At 33.1% G+C, this 17,047-nt stretch overlaps 1 protein-coding gene across 1 annotated transcript in view; it reads left to right on the top strand.

Annotated features, from left to right (window-relative positions):
• Nucleotides 1–893: 893 nt before the first annotated feature.
• Nucleotides 894–17,047, top strand: part of LOC106679206 (digestive cysteine proteinase 1) — a 401,586-nt gene continuing 385,432 nt past the window's right edge. The window contains exon 1 of the mRNA XM_067053494.1: nucleotides 894–900. The gene's annotated coding sequence lies outside the window, so the exon portion shown is untranslated. The remainder of the gene's footprint in view (nucleotides 901–17,047) is intronic.

The following is a 17,047-nucleotide window of genomic DNA, read 5'->3' as shown; positions in this document are numbered from 1 at the left end:
TATTTTAAACTAAAATAATATGAACGTTTGGAATTATTTTTTAGAAATTGAGTAATATAGATCCATAGAGAAAGAGATATGCGAATCATGTATGCAATTAAAGATTGTTCGTTAAAAGAGGCGAAAGCTAAAATAATCGAGGTGATATTCAGTTACCACAGTAAATCGATCAGAAATTTTTTTTCTGAAAGTATAAAATTGTTCTACCCTTTGTATTACTAATGGTGGTGAGCCATTAATCCTAAAATAATATGAAAAATTAAGTTTCTAATGCATTCTAAATAACTTTTCTATTACAAATACTTAGTAAAGTGGGTATCCTTAATTGGGTAAAAATTTGGTGGTTGAAGATGATTCTGACTATACATCCCTGACCCTTCATTGGTTGTAGTGGTATAGATTTAATTAAATTAATTTAATCACAAATTAGTATTTATTTTTTTCACACGAATATTACAGATACCATACATTTTCTTTAAAAGAAATTGTTTTGAGGTTAAATCGCTAATACGAAGATGCTGTTACTGCTTGTTTGTTTTAAATTGTTAAGTACAAGATAGTTAAATTAAATATAAATTAGATTTTCTGTTTAATATTTTAAATTCATTAAATATCAGCATTTAATATAAGAATGTTAATAGATTTTTAGCTGTCTCTTGTTTAACTGATGCACTGCAGACTGTTTTAATATTAAGAGGCGTATTGGATCATTTAGAGGATTAAAAAAAGACTTATTTTGTTTAATCCCTTAAACAAAAAAAATAGTCCATAAGATCAATATCCACACTATAGTGGCCAGAATTATTTTCATACTATGGCATTTTAAATCGCCTCCTTCATACCCTACCTTACTGTCCTCTACTTTTCCTTAACAACCAACCGATTCACTTCTATCCTACAATAAAAAACCTTGGTGTCACTTTTGATCAACACCTCTCTTGGAATAACCATATTTCCCAAATCACACGTAAATCCATAACTGTACTCAAACAATTCCTAAAATTCCGTAATTCCATTCCTCAGAACACTCGTCAGCTCCTAGTATCCTCTCTTGTCTTCGCCCACTTCGACTACGGATCCTTGGTGTATGGAGGGCTATCTGTAGGACTAGAGTTGAGACTGAAGAGACTCATGAATTGTTTTGTAAGATTTATCTTTGGGTTCCCTAGGCACTCTCAAGTCTCCCGCTGGTATTCCGAGTTGAAGTGGCTCTATCCAAGCTCCCGAACGCAATACCTCCTTGGTGTTTTTCTATTCCAAGTTCTTAACATCAAAAAACCTACCTATATCATAGATCTCCTCACTCTTCGTTCATCCATCCACTCATTAAACACCAGATCCCATCCGAATGATTTATATATGCCCTCCTATAGAACCTCCTTCTATAGCAAATCCTTCGTCATACGTGCAACCTCCCTCTGGAATTCTCTTCCCATCTCCATTCGCCAGTCCTCATCCATTCTCTCCTTTAAACAACACCTATTCCTTCATTTATTGAATAACCAAACCTCCACATCTTTGTAATCAAATAAATAGGCAGTTATTGATTAACATTATAAACAGTAGTAAAGCCAATGTAATTTAAATGTAATAATACCAATGTAATTTCATTCTACTATCTGAAAATTTGTAAACGCTCGCCAGATAAAAATCTCACTATATGAACCTTGTAATTATTCTTAGGGGACATTTGTCCCAGAATAAAGTTATTTTTTCATTTCATTTCATTAATAATTGGTTTCATTAATTATAATTTCGAACTAATGTCTGGTAAACCAGATGATTTTAAACATTTACCAGGATGGGGTTTCTTTACTATAATGTACTATTCGTTTGAATAAATGCAATTTTACTATCTTTATGGGACCGTAAAAAGATAAGAAAGGAGCGGGACAGCGAGGAAGATTGCATTCAGTGAGAATGAGATTAACGGATAAAGAGGCAATGAGAAGAGCCCGCGTTAACCGCTGGCAAGAAAAAAATATAAAAGAGAATTATACTCTTTATCAGAGGAGGGACTATAAAGAACAGTTTCCGGAGGTTGGCTCTCTTGGATAAAATAAGTAAACAGATAAGTATCAGTGTGTTAGAGAGGCTGTGAACTCACTTTAGAGGGGCGCTCTGGCTTGCAGCCAGCCTGTGCGAGGCTCTTTGTATGGAGTTGGATTTATATTGTTATCTAGTCCGAAATAATTCTTTTATTTTGCAAATGTCAGTCAACTGGGCAATATTGTACTCTTGCCGAAAAGGGACTGTTCTGAACTTATCCATACGAACTACTCTTGCTATTGGGGTCTTTCATTTAATGTTTATCATATATCTTTTGATGGTGATATGTATGGAGGAATCTGATATAATTAAATAATGATATTAAAAGATAATATATCTTGATTAACTTTATACCTTATGGGAGTAATAAAGAGGGTTATGTAATTTCAGTTGATTATGTAAACAGATTGTTTAAACTTCAGATATGAAAATTTTAAAACATGTAGACCCGAGCAAATTGAATACCTGCCCAAAGCTTTGTAAATAAGTAGAAAATCCTGACACTGTCTCTCCGGTGGCAAGAGCTGTCAAGAGACAAGGTAAGGTCAGATCTCCAAGTAAGGTTTTTTTTTTTTGTTTAAATATTTATTTATTGCTATTTACAACTGTAAATTATAATACATTTAGTAAATCTGATCTAAGTTAAATTGGAGTGTTACAGGCATGTAGAGAATCTACCCATTGATAGCAATCTAATGACATTTTACATTAGCCGGTCTCGTGGCCATCTTCTTTTCAGGCGCCTCGGAGGATTGTCAGGAATGGAAGAGGATGCAAGATTAGAAACTAGGGGGTTTGAGTGGTTGGAGAGTTTATAATGGAAGGAGTGATATCTGGTCCGGGCTAGATCGGTTACATAGGGAACATTAAGGTCTTTATGTAAGATTTTATTTGTGACAAAGTAAGGAGCACTGAGGATTTTACGAAGGATTTTGGATTGTAAAGATTGAATACGAGAGGAATTCGAAGGTTTAGTGGAGCCCCAAAGCTCAACTCCATATGTCCAGGTTGGCCTTATTACAGTCATGTAGATCAGTCTTTTGTAATGTGTTGGAAGTTTAGACCGTTTTGTCTAGTAAGTGCTGTAATAGTCGAAATCGACGTGCAGTTTCCTGTCTTTTCAGTCTTGTGTGAGGATTCCAGGTTAATCGTTTGTCCAAATGTAGTCCAAGGTAGCGGATCTGTTCGACAGGGGTAAGCGAAGTAAGGGTAACTTTATAAAATGAGGGGCATTAATTAATTCTTACAATACTTTTAATTGTAATAGTTATTTAATCTCTTGATTTTTTATTTGTACCAAGTATTAAAACCAAAATTAAATCTGTACCTTACAGACAGCCCATGGTGGGCCAGAGGTGCCGTACTTTGTAAAGAAGTACTGTTACTAGACCACCGGTTGTGCAAGGAGGTGATTTGGTCAGAATCACGCTTGGCCACCAGATTTTTACCCAATTAATGGAAACATTTTATGAGGCTGGGTGGACCACGGAGGGCACCCAAATCCAAAGGGCTGACTCAACGCTTACAGGTGACAAATAATAATTATCTGTTATATCCGGATTCGAACCTGTATCCTTTGAGCTGGTGGTCCTTTACTTTACAAATAATTCCATTTCTGGAAATAAGAAACTTTTTTTTTACATAATATGAATATTTTATGATATTATTTTAAATATTTTATAATTCTTATAATAACTATTATTTCTCTATGCCAAACCTTTTTGATTTTCTAATGAAATTCAAGAGGGTGGGCTAATCTAATTATATGTAATAGAAGTACCAGCTGGGAAAAAAGAGAAATTGTAATTTAATGTAAGTTCTTTTGGCGCCATGTGGTACTTGATAAGGGTACAAACCAAAATATTATAATATACACCTAATATTTCTTTACACACTGCGATTGTATAACCTAAAATTTTACATAGGCTCCATCCACGACAGTATTTTACGAAAACAACTTTAATTTCTACAAAAAAAAATAAATAAATAAAAATAAAAAATAAACATTAATTACTAAAAAAATGTATTACGTGTATTGATTTTATTGTTACTTTTAGTACATTAGTTATTATTAATTGTGTAAATGTATTTTTTTTTTTTTGGTTAGATATATTATATATGGTGTCATAAATTAGGTATATATTTTATACATGTATTAGGCATTGCCGTTTAAATATTTTGTATCATGTGATAGAAATTGTACATAGTGCTAATACATAGGTGACATAGAGATAAAAATTATAAATATTAATTTAAAAGTGCAAACATGAAAAATAACATAATACGGTACTGACATAAAATATTGATTGTCTGATAAGATAATTAATTTTTTAGGAAACAGTAAGATTAAAAAAAAAATAGTAATCCTATCTATGCATACATATGCTGTGTATTAACATATTACTCATGATATTATAAATTTGATTGTGTGATTTTCATCTGCGTTTGTACCTGATCCCATGAAATGACGGGGGACAGAGAAGCGATTGACACTTGTCAACACAAAGGGACCTCTCCCAATGGAATAACGGGTACAAGATATTTAAGGGTCAAATACATTAGGCCAGATATTAGCTGGCAGATTACAGGATATCAATTAGAGATATTCCCACCACTGTACAGGGGCTCTTTTATGACATATCCTTAGTGGGCGGGGCCACCAAAGAGCCAATCAGAAATGAGGGAGAAAAACTTAACACACCTCTGAACTGTCAGCTAGAAGAGGAAAGAGGATGGACTTCGACCAGAAGAATTCCACTATAAAGAGCAGAGGATTAAAGCAAAATAAATATATTTGGACAGTTACCTTCAGTATTTATTCTGGCACCCCGATTCACAACAAAATAATACGTAGCAATATGACCTATACTTTATAAATTTTCTTAAAAACTTATAGTTGCCTAAAAGCCAAACATAGAATAAAAATACAATGGTTTTAATAAATAGTACATAATATTAATTGTTTTCTTGAAGGTTTTGAGGGTAATGTGTCCTCCTCTTTAGCACAAATTCAATGATTACTTAAAACTGTATTGTTTCTATTGAATATAACTGAGCCTTTATGTTATTTCATACAAAGGTATCATCATTTCAAAAATGTCCCCTCTTTATCATTTTGATTTATTTTCAAATCGAAAAAATCCTTTCTTTTGAATAATGAAATTCCTTGTCTGTGTACTGTCAAAAATATCCTGATTGTAATTTTGACATCAGGAAAATTGTTTGAAAAATTGTTATCGTTTACTACGTTTGAAGATAAGTGCTAATAAAATGCTAATATATTTTAAGATAGTTTTTTTTTTATTATTATTTTTTATTTTATTTTTTTTATTTTATTTTTTTTATTTATTTTAGTATGTATGAGATCATTCATCACTATTACCTATTGCCACAACTGTGTGGCAGATTGTAATATCTATCAATAAATAAATCTATCAAAAAAAAAAAAATATAATACTGAGGAAAAATAGTTTATGGATGTATAACTAAAAGTCTCCAACACACAGTATATCTGCTTCTAAGTAAATAAACGATTCCCTTCTCCCTACTAAAGAGAAAAAATATATTATTGAATCTTGTTGTATTTTCAAACAATTTTTTTTAAATCCATTTGCTTCTATAGTTTGGCCTTACGAACAGGGATCCCTAATTCAGGTAGTATAACAAAGCGACTAGACACTAGAGACTATATAGTTGGAGAAGACCTAGATAGCTAGCTGGGAGAACCTGAGGAACCTCAGGGGACTCCTAGGATCCGGTATTAATACATTCATTAGTGCTCTGGTCTAATACTAGGGTCCTCCAGCTAATTGTGACCGCTTCATTCCCGGCTTCATTTCACACCCAAGTCAGGTTTCATCGAGTTTGAAAACTGTTGGCTCTGTTAATACAATATTTGAGTTACTGATATAAATAATACATATAGGAACATAACAGATAACGATTTGAAAATCGCAGAGATTAGAAATTCAAGTGCCGTAACATTCTGTAGGATAGTCAATGTTACATATAACAATAGCTCACAACTACTCAATTTCGTTGCAAGATTAATTACAACTCAGCCTCCTGAGTACCAATAAAAACTATTTTAAAATGATAAACGTTTGTTTAAAATGGTCGGTCGTTCAATTACTTATTATTTTCGAAAATTATGTATAGTTTAAAAAGCACATTTATCAAAGTAATACATTGTAATTTAAATTTCTTTTTCAAATAATTTATATAGATTATTTTCTTTTATTTATTTTTTTTACTTTTATAAAAACTAATATTATAGAAGAAAAATGTGCCCATTCAAAATACTGCTTTGAGAATAGTTACTGGGACATCCTGCTTCAGCACATCAAGTAGTTCATACATGTAAGCATCTAATTAAAACCATTATTTGTAAAAAGAAAAATGCTTAATCTTAAATGCTAAATAAATATTACTCAAAAATTATATCATTATTTATAAAATTATGACCACTAAATTTTTTTTTCTTCAAATCAAGCCTTCTTTTACGATCCGCCAAATACTCGTCTTTGTTTTCCTAACAGATGCTTAAAATATATTGCACATCTTAATCTTACCCATTTTCCTAATACACTGAAGCATCATCCTTAAGAGGTAGAAACCTGATTGTTACCCGAAGGCCGTCCGTAGCTCAGATGGTTGAGGCACAGGTCTTTGCAACCTAAGAACTACGGGCGGCGCCGGTTCGAATCCGGACTTGGGAGCAGACCTTTTTCATTTGGCGATCCCTCGAAATGAAAAACTTGGCCCCAAATCCAAGTTAGAATATGTTGATCACATCTCAAAATCTCCCCCCCCCCCTCGTATGTCAGTAATGACCTGGAAGGGAATCATAAAAAAGATAAATAAATAAAATAAGTCGGTCATGCTTTCTGACTCTGAATCTGCTTTCAAATCTTAAGAAAATCCATTTTCAACACACCCTTTAATAACAGAGCTCAAGCAGAATTTGAAAACTTTGAATAGTTATAGATTTAGTCTTCGTTTTTATAAGGTCACTGTTGGATCGCTGAGAATGAAAAGGCAGATTCGTAGGCCAGATTAGCCACAATGGCAGGTCAAGTCATAACATCATTAACCAGCAAAGATGTTATATCATAGATAAAGGGATGTTTGTTGCGAGAGTGGCAAGATGTTCACCATAAGAGACAAGTTAAAAAGAATACTACATACAGAACAAAGTCCAACAAGCAACTTGCAGAGAGCAAAGGTAGTCCTAACTCGTCTTAGGATAGGTCATACTCGACTCAGCCACGGTCATCTCATGAAAAATGAAGACGCACCAATGTGTCGCTACACCGAGAGCACTCTCACCGTTAGTCACATTCTTATTGAAAATATAGCTCACGAGTCACATCTATTTTCTTCAGGCTTACAGATTTTGAAATAACATCCCAGAGCAGTGCAACTTTTATAATTTTTAAAACTAATTATATCTATGATTAAAACTAGTCTATATGTAATTGCAGTACGTATAAGTGTATGCATAATTTATTATTGTAATTAAATTACTTCTGTCTATTCGGAAATCCAATGTAAATGACCCTAGTGTTCGAAACATTTTAAATAAATAAATAAGCAATCCTTAATATCACAAAAACAGAATCAGTTTGTTTTCGCTAATGTACTATATGCTATTTAGATATTTCAAGAAAAAGTTCAAATCTTCTCTTTATTTTTTTTTATTTTTTATGGATCAAGTCCTCCAATGAGGACCTATACAGCTTCATAATAAGAATCATTTCATCAGAGGCCACCATAAAAGAATGAAATTTCGATCGACCTAGATGGGTTTCGAACCCATAACCTTCTAAACTTCGCTCTCTAGGACATTCGCTTCACCCCGTTCATCTATCAGGTCTTCAATTTAAAATCTTAGTGCTTCACAAAATTAATTTATTTTTATTTGAAAGGTAAAGCGAGAAATTTATCGGAAGTTGTGACCATTAATTATTGGCCTCCCTGCTCCCCATCATGTCTTATAGCAAGGGCTATTAATTAAAGTCATAAAAAGGTATATAAACAGACAGGAAGGCGGTGATAAAAATAAAATGGCCGAAGATAGGTTGACTTAACAAGACGGAATTTCTATAAGGGCTTGAAAACTTGGTCCATATTTTATGCGTCATATTAAGCCCCGCTATTTATCAAACTAAGAGCGCTCCTACCCCCTCCCCAACCTAGCGCCCCCCCCCTCCAGTCACCAGCAAACGCACCATCCTCGACGCCATGTTCATTTTGTCTATTCTTTTCTCTTTCTTTTAGCATTATAATGTTTCGCCTTGTTCCCTAATGCTGTCGTCATCAATTACACCCCTCTGTATCGAAATTGTTCCCTTGAGAAGAACACGATATCTTTATTTGTAATTTGAACTATAGTCAATTTTTTATTCACACTGATCTGATATTCTTAAAAATGGAACCAATTCCAACTACCTACCACTTATATTTACTTTGTATTTATGTACTACTTGAATAATTAACCCCACTTAGAAAATAATAAAAATTTCAAATGTATTAAAATTATAATATTAGCATTACAAATCATATCTAAGGTTAGGTGAATCATCAGTTAATTAAATTGAAATAAAATTACTTACATTAAAAAAAAGTCTCTCTAGATCGCCACAAAATGATCCCTAGAATAACTAGAAACGAAAAATACCGAGAAGAAGCACAGATTTAAAACAAAACGAATGATAGAGATGTTTTGACTGAGAGTCTACAGTTACTCTTATGACCTTTAAATGATAAATTCTCTTATCGACACCGATTAATGTTGTTTTTATTATTATTATTAACTTGTCTTGTTCTTTATTTAAAAATACGTCAAAACATTTAGCGGTCATATCGTCAACGATATTATTGCATAACAATGTTTCGTGGTGCAAAAAGACATTTTTTCTTTTATTTTTTCTATTATTTTAGAGGAAATGAGAAAGAAAAATAGGAATGAATTGAAACATTTGTATTTGTTGTACAGACCGAAATGGATTGTAAAAGGAAACTGTAGGGGAAAAAAAATTGTTTATTATATCTTATTATTGTTTCTCTTTTTTTCTGATTATACCATGTATGTGTAATTTATATATGTCCGATTACGGATTGATGCTGTGTGAGATAGCAACCTAATATATTTAGGCAGCATAGATAAATAAATAAACTGGAAGATTATTGATTGACCGTGTGTATAGATGAATGGAATATGGTCCGGGTGCGGTAAAAAAAAACTCAAATAGTAGATAATTATACTATTTTATTGAGCCAACGTTTCGCCCCACGTTGCAGGGCTTCGTCAGGGCTAGAAAAGATACAAACACATAATTACAAAAGGAAAAAAAAACATAAGTGTAATATAACAGGGGTATAAAATGTAAAAAAGTAAGATATAATAAGAAAAATTAAAGGTTGTAAATAGTAAACGAAAAGGGTAATAGTAACAGATAGATAAGAGAAGAAATATTAAAGAAAATACAAATAAAGAGATGTAAAAAGAAAAAAAAAAAGACAAATCAAATGATGAGACAGAATACATACCTGTTTTGACGGCAGTAAAAAATAAAGTACTTTGTGTAGTATGTGTGTGTACTATGTGTTTGTATCTTTTTTAGCCCTGACGAAGCCCTGCAACGTGGGGCGAAACGTTGGCTCAATAAAATAGTATAATTATCTACTATTTGAGTTGTTTTTTTTTTTACCGCACCCGGACCATATTCCATTCATAAATAAATAAAGTATTTCTCTTACTTCTTCTTAGTGTGGGGAAGCGTATTATTTAAAATTATCTGTAAATTTATACTAGTTGCTATTCAAATCACTGAAATTAATCTATCATCAACTATTATTGATCCACGATGTAATTTACGATGCAAATTTGTGTCCAATACCATACATCTCATGTTACTATCAAAACCAAAGTAGTTAAGGGGCACCAAAGCAATTTTGTTTGTTGATTAATATTTAATCTATTAAAAAACTCATAGAAACGGCTGACTAAAAGTCATATCAATAGGCCAAGAAGAAGAAGTATGATACCTTGAAAAATTATGCCCGTTGGATTTGAGGTGTCATAGTACAAGAGCCCAAGAGGAGAAAAAAATCGTTTCTGTCACCCCAATCTGTGATAACATTAATGAAAACTATGTATAATTACTAGCTAAAATTCATGGGAATAAAAAAAATGGTAGCTGTTTCAAAACGATAAATAAAATTAATTTTTTTTTTTCGGAGCTCTATATCTTTGAAACTACTAACAACACTAGAAAACCTAAAAGAGCATCATTTAAAGAAGAGTAAATTTGACGAATTATGAGTCCTATTTGAGCTATTTATGTTTGATATTTTCTGAGATATAGCTTTTTAAAATGCAACATTTCATAAAAATGTTGTATATAACGTACTGAAAGATCAGTAGTTTGTGAATTTATTTTGAAAAATCAATATCTCAAAAACCATTTGACGTGTAGATATCTATTAGCACTCAAATGAAAGCTAGTTCAATGAGCTATAATATAGTTTATGACGTTTATTTTCGCAGAAGTAGTACTTTTCATGAAATTTGCTAAAATAAATTGATTTAAGCTGAAAAATTAGTAGTTAGTGAATTTATTCTGAAAAATTTATGTTTCAGGAACAATTCAAAATAAAACATTCCAAATAAATGCTAGTTTAATGTGCCATGAAGTAGCTTATAATAGCTATCTTCATAGGAGTAGTAATCTTCATGATATTCAACAAAATAAATTCATAAAATGTTGATTTCTAGTTGTTGAGACAAATTTTTGATTAATGAAAAAATATATTACAGGAGACGTGCAGATGTCTGCCAGCACTCAAAATAAATTTTTGTCACAGCCGGATATAAACCGTTGGATCTTGGTGTTAGTAACACAGTGACTTACCACTTAGCCACACCGTTCCCCATAAACTTATATTTATACATTATATTCACATTTTTTTTAAAATTTTAATGTACAGAATTTTATATTTCATATCTCATTTTTCCATTACCATTTTTCATCTCTCTATTATAAAAAAAGTTTTTAGTGATGTAATATTTTATTTTATATATAAACACCGTGTGATTTTTTTTTTTACATATAAGGTGGAATAATAACAACAAGTCATAAAAAATTAAGTTTAACTAATCAAGAATAATACAAATAAAAAATAATACAATCTAAACTACAGAATACATGTTAATACAGTTATACATTTGGCCGACAAGTAGTAAAATGAACTGAACAGTTGTTAATATGTAAAATTGGGTTGACCCACTGTTAAGGAGCCAGGGGTACCCCTCCCAAGGAATTTATAATAAGATAATTTTCATATAACAGGTGGCTAAAATTTTTATATACCTTCATGTATACTTTCCATTTGTTTCATATCATCCTACACATTTTCAACTACATCAATAATTTTGTTATACCTACATGGTTAAATCTTTTATAACATTGGTTGTTCCTAAAAACACCAGTCTCTGTTACCCAGACTTAGTTTGGTCCGTTCTGCCAATCTCATATTGCCAAATATATTTCAGGAGGAGTTATTCAATAAATCGGAAGCACTTGGTCATGTAATTATTGGGAGTATAAAACTGAAATTTATCATCCGAGGGGCACAGCTAGTAGCATTATACAGATCACAAATGTAACTACGTACTTCCTAAAGCAATTATTCATTTCTACTAAATTAAACATGTCTGAAAGAAATAAAATATCTAAAGAGGCAATCCGGTCTGAGGGATGGCGGTGGAGCGAGCCCTGGTGACATATCGGACACCTGGATCGCTAGATGTTTAGCCTAAAGAGGACTGTGGATGAAGTAATAAATGTAAGTTATGAGGGAGGGGGGAGGTTTAAGGAAAGCTATTTGAGCCTGGGAGGCATCTGCGACCTCGCGGGATATTGAAACCTTTTTCACCTCATCTCTCTCTTGCGTTATTCCTAATACCCGGCTCTGGGGGTAATGCCTTATCGAACCAGCCTTTCCTTCAGGTCAGAACAAAGGAAATGAGATATTAATCTTGTGGTGAATGGCAACACGCCTGATTAAACAACCTGATAGAAGCCTTCTGACTCAAAATTTTATTTTTAAAAATAGATTTTTAGCAAAACAATATCTGTGTATCCTCTCGAGCCTACGATTTCGCTATCTGGTGATAGTAATACTATGTCAAGGCCGACCTCGCCGGGTCAGTGGGAGCAAGACTCAAGGACAAGCAAATACAACACACACGTTTTGGGTGTACTATCCGATTACCATTGAGTTAGAGGTCTGTTGGTCAGTAGTAAGCGAAACGAAAATACTTTATCTTCGGAAAGAAATTGTCCAAACTGTACGTGTTTTAACGTAACACGGTCACTGCATTAAGTTAGAAGGGGGCTTAGCTCGGTGTGGTGAATCACCTGTTCCACTTCGGGAACCTCTGAATAGTAAGCAAATTAGAATCGGAAATATAAAATAAACGTTTGAGAAGTTTTTCTTTATTGGCAACTACTTTTCCTCCGTTACTATGGCATAGGACTAAAAAGTATGATGTTGGTTGAAAGAGAAAAAAATCAGTTTCCAACTGTTATTAAGTTCGATTTTGATAAAATTGTGAGTTATGAATTATTTTCGTGAACAGGGAGAATTAAATACCCTCCGAAAGTAAAGTATTAAAATTTCTAATTTTCGGTATTTTATTTTTATTAAATGAACAAATCGATTGGTTCTTACTAACCATAAAATACGTGTAGAGTAAAGCCGGAATACTTAGTTACTAAAGTTCTTATAAAGTTATAGCAATGACTGATTAGTTAGGTTTCACCAGTAGAAATAATTTATTTATTTGCCAAATAAAACCACTGAATCTATTGGTTTGCCTAAGAGTTTCACTTGTAAACCAACTAAATGGTAAAAATTTCAATATTCAAGTTAAAATATGACGAACTTTTAAGTTTTAGTTCAAGTAAATATTTATCCTACAATCTTAACTTGAAGTTATTTGTTACACGAAGCAAATATCACCCTTCAAGTTGCGCCTTGAACAGGAATTCGAAATTCAAAGGAAGTTGTGCCATGTTGGGTGTTAATGTTGCAACGTGATGAATGACACTTGTTGAAGCGGGCCCTAAACGCTGCTTGTTAATGTTGTACGAGTTCACTTCTTCTTCCTAACCCTTCGCTTTAACAATCTGTCCCAAATATGTTTCGTCTCCACCATCCCTATGCCTAGTTGTCTCAGTCGAAATAACTTTGGATCCCAAACCGTATGTAGAATCCTTAGTTCTGTGAGAAACAGTCAAAATGTAACACAAAATAATCGACCATCATTAATCCAAATAAAGAACTGAAAAATAACAAGTTAGAACCGAACGGTAGCATTAGTAAAGAATTGCGAACCAGAAGATACCACTGTATTGTGCTTTTTTGTACAAATAGGTGGAGTAGTGTTTTGGGAAAACTCTCCTTTTCTATCCTTTCAACACGTCTAACTATTGTATCCTGTATTTTGCTTCCTTATTTGCTAAATGATAATAAATGAATGTCCTCAATTTGGTTCTATGTCTGTAGTGAAATTTGTATCTTATTTCGATGACATTGTAAGGGATTGTGTGGGTTGATTAATGGGTTAGGATGGTTAAGGAGTTTAGAATGAAAAGACGCATATCTGTTTTGGGCCAAATCTGCAACGAATGGGATGTTAAGGTCTTTGTGGATAGGTTTATTTGTAACGTAATAAGGAGTATCACGTATTTTACGTAGGATTTTGGATTGTAAGGATTGGATACGGGAGGAATTTGATGGTTTGGTAGAGCCCCAGAGCTCAATTCCTTGAATCCACGATATGAGTCAAGGATAGCGGCGTTTTAATAAGAGTTTTTTTTTAATTTTTAATTCTATAAATATTATGTTTTCATTTGCTATTTTCTCTGTATTATTATTTCTTTTGTCTTTTATAATTGGTCTTTATTATTTTTAATTGTAATAGTTAATGGTTATATCACTGCAAATAAGGGTGTTTTTTGCATGGAACCATACCCCATCCCATCATCAAATATTAAAAAAATATATACCAAACCATGTTAAGACATTAAGTATATTAATGTCATAATAACTATATTAAACCAATCAGGGTCGATCTAGTAATAATGAAATAAAAAAATTGCTATACATTAATAAACATTTACGATCTCATTAAATAGACTCACGTAAAAAGATTACAATCTAACAAATCCAAAACACTACAACTTATGACCGAATCAACGTTGTATAGTTATAATAAGACTTTCTATACTGACTTCTAAATTCCAACAGTTACTGAACAACACATATGAACTAACTACAATTTTTTTCATGGAAAGCTTCTCAGATACCACACGCTCATTGGGAATTATCTACAACTCTAATGCATGAGGACACAAGGAGGAGAGTACAAATAATGCGTATGAGGAACCTACTAGTATGAGAAAGTAAATAAAAGTCAAAGAAGAGGAACGCTGGGTGCTGTTCTTTTGTATTTTATATAATTTATTGTTTATTATTATCATCAGACAATCCGCTGATTGTCAATCTATTATTAGACAAGTGCGGACAAAAATGTTAAGAGATAAAAAAGTTATTTAAATATTTCAGGGACTATCAGAAGTATAAATGTTTATTATCACTAAAATTGAAGCTAGGTAAATGTACCATAAAATAAGCTTATTCTTATCTTCTATGATTATCTTCTTTCTTTACAGTTTCCATGATATTTGGCCAAATAAAGTTATAAAAAGCTAATTTCTCGTTATTTCGAATTTTTAAATATTATTTTTGAAAAACTCAAAAACGTAGTTCTATGAGTGCACAAATTTTAGTTATTTTTTTCTAGCCCTCCTTTTATTGTAACTGAAGCAAATATAATACATATACTTGGCATTAGAACATGTGTTTGCGAAAGAACTGAGATCCTTCTATTGCCTGAAGGGCCATCTGCGTGTAAGCGCCACAAAGCACCCTTCCCCCCCCTCACACGCAGCAGTTCCCACCACTTACCTTAAAATGCCCTTTTACTATTCTGAAAAGGATTATATAAATGTTTACTCTGCAGTATTTAGCTTTAAATATATTGAGCACTAATTGTGGATGAAAACCTATATCCATAGTGCCTTTCATTGTGGAGGTGCCTCTGTCCAGGCAGACCAAGCCTCTCGATCCCGAGCCAGAAACCTCATGGCATCCTAGTTTTTCCCTCTTCTCTCTTCCACTCTGGAGATGTAGTCCTTCCATTGTATTCTGGGTCTCCCTCTTGGGCGTTTTCCTGTTGGTCTGGGCTAAAAATATTTTCTTGGATCCCTGCCTTCACTCATCCGTGATATGTCCTAACCATGAGTTGTCTCTTTTCAATGGTATCCTTTATAGAGACAGTTCCAACATCCTCTTTTGTCCTCTCATTCCGTATACGATCCCTCCTAGTTCGGCCTGCCACTCTCCGTAGGTATCTTACTCTGCTTATGTGCTTATCTATTGGTACCCAGCTTTCACTTCCGTAAAAAATAGTAGGTAGGTATACAGCCTTGAAGATATGTACTTAAACATTCTTCTCTACCTCCCTCTTCCCTATAACTGTGTTGCAGAGGTGGTAGTATATTGCATTTGTCTTCTTTATCCTATTGGATATCTGTTGGTCTACCTTTCCATTCCTGCTTATCACAGTTTCTAGGTAAATGTACTTGTCCACCTAAGTACGAATTTGGTTCACCTTTGCAAAGCATTTCAATGTTTTCCTGTTCTTGGCCCACATGCATTATTTTGCTTTTCCTGACATTGATGGTCATTCCCTTTCTTTCCACCCCGAATTCCCATTCGGTTACAGCTTGTTGTAGATTCTCTTTAGTATCTGCTATAAGGACAATTTCATCCGCAAATACCATTACCTGGGCCAGTATTGTCCTCATGTTCCATTTGCCAATAGTAGTGCGGGCTGTCCTCCATTTACACATATCCAGGATTTCATCCATACAAATGATGAACAACCTGGGATAGGTCTATAGTTCTCACCTTCGTTAGCATTGTTTTTTTTATGAATCGGGACAATTATGTTTGTACTCCCATTCCTTAGGAATAGCTTTTTCATTAACTTTTTTCTAGTAATAAGTATACTCCTATATTACAAGTATACTTATTACTAGATTCTCTGGCATGGTATCATTGAGTGGGATATTGTATCCTAAAACGAAGTTTCAGCTGTGCTTTGAAGAAAACAAAAAGTCAATATTATTACCACGCGTCATACACAACCTAAAAAATTAGCTACCCATGATTTATTCAAGAAATTTTTCTTCAACCGGAAATTTCTCCTTGTTTCGTAATTACATTTAAATTTTCCAATTAAGGTTATTATATCTGATTTCATTGATTAGTACTCTGATAACTTAATGACGCTTTAACAATCGGTTTTGAATTACAAAGTAAAATCCCTGGATTTCTCGGTCACTGAACTGTTCAATATGAAACGGACCATAGAAAACTTGAAATTTTTCATGGTTAATATTTAAAAGAAAAAATATTTATTTTTTGTAGTAGTAATAATTTTATGGAATTCATCGATGAACCAATAAGGTGTTTAAACAATAATTTAATGTCATCGTGTGGTTGACGTTGTCTGGTCTTCTTTGGAGCGCAGAATGTTCTAGGCGGGAGTCTTTTTCGATGTAGAACAGGATTTTGATCGAGTCTGGGACTGCTTTACAAACTCCTTAGATTTCTACCTCCTACATACTTTCCCATCATCCGTTCCTTTCTCACACTGTCCTCAACACGTATGCGGATGACATATGTGTGCTCGATGTTAATAATAACCCTTTAATTGCATCCCAAACTCTCCATTCCCATATCACAGCCCTCGAAAAATGGTGTCGTAATTGAAGGATTAAAATAAATCCCATCAAATCACCTTTACCCTTCGCCCTAAACCTACCGACTGCCCTTAATAATCTTCCTTAATAATGTTGAT

This window comes from Halyomorpha halys, unplaced genomic scaffold (genome assembly GCF_000696795.3).
Source record: "Halyomorpha halys isolate HHAL.00 unplaced genomic scaffold, Hhal_1.1 Scaffold184.1, whole genome shotgun sequence".
In the NCBI taxonomy this organism is placed as follows: domain Eukaryota; kingdom Metazoa; phylum Arthropoda; class Insecta; order Hemiptera; family Pentatomidae; genus Halyomorpha; species Halyomorpha halys.
The sequence above is the reverse complement of the archived record's forward strand: the minus strand, read 5'-3'. Positions and strand labels throughout refer to the sequence as shown.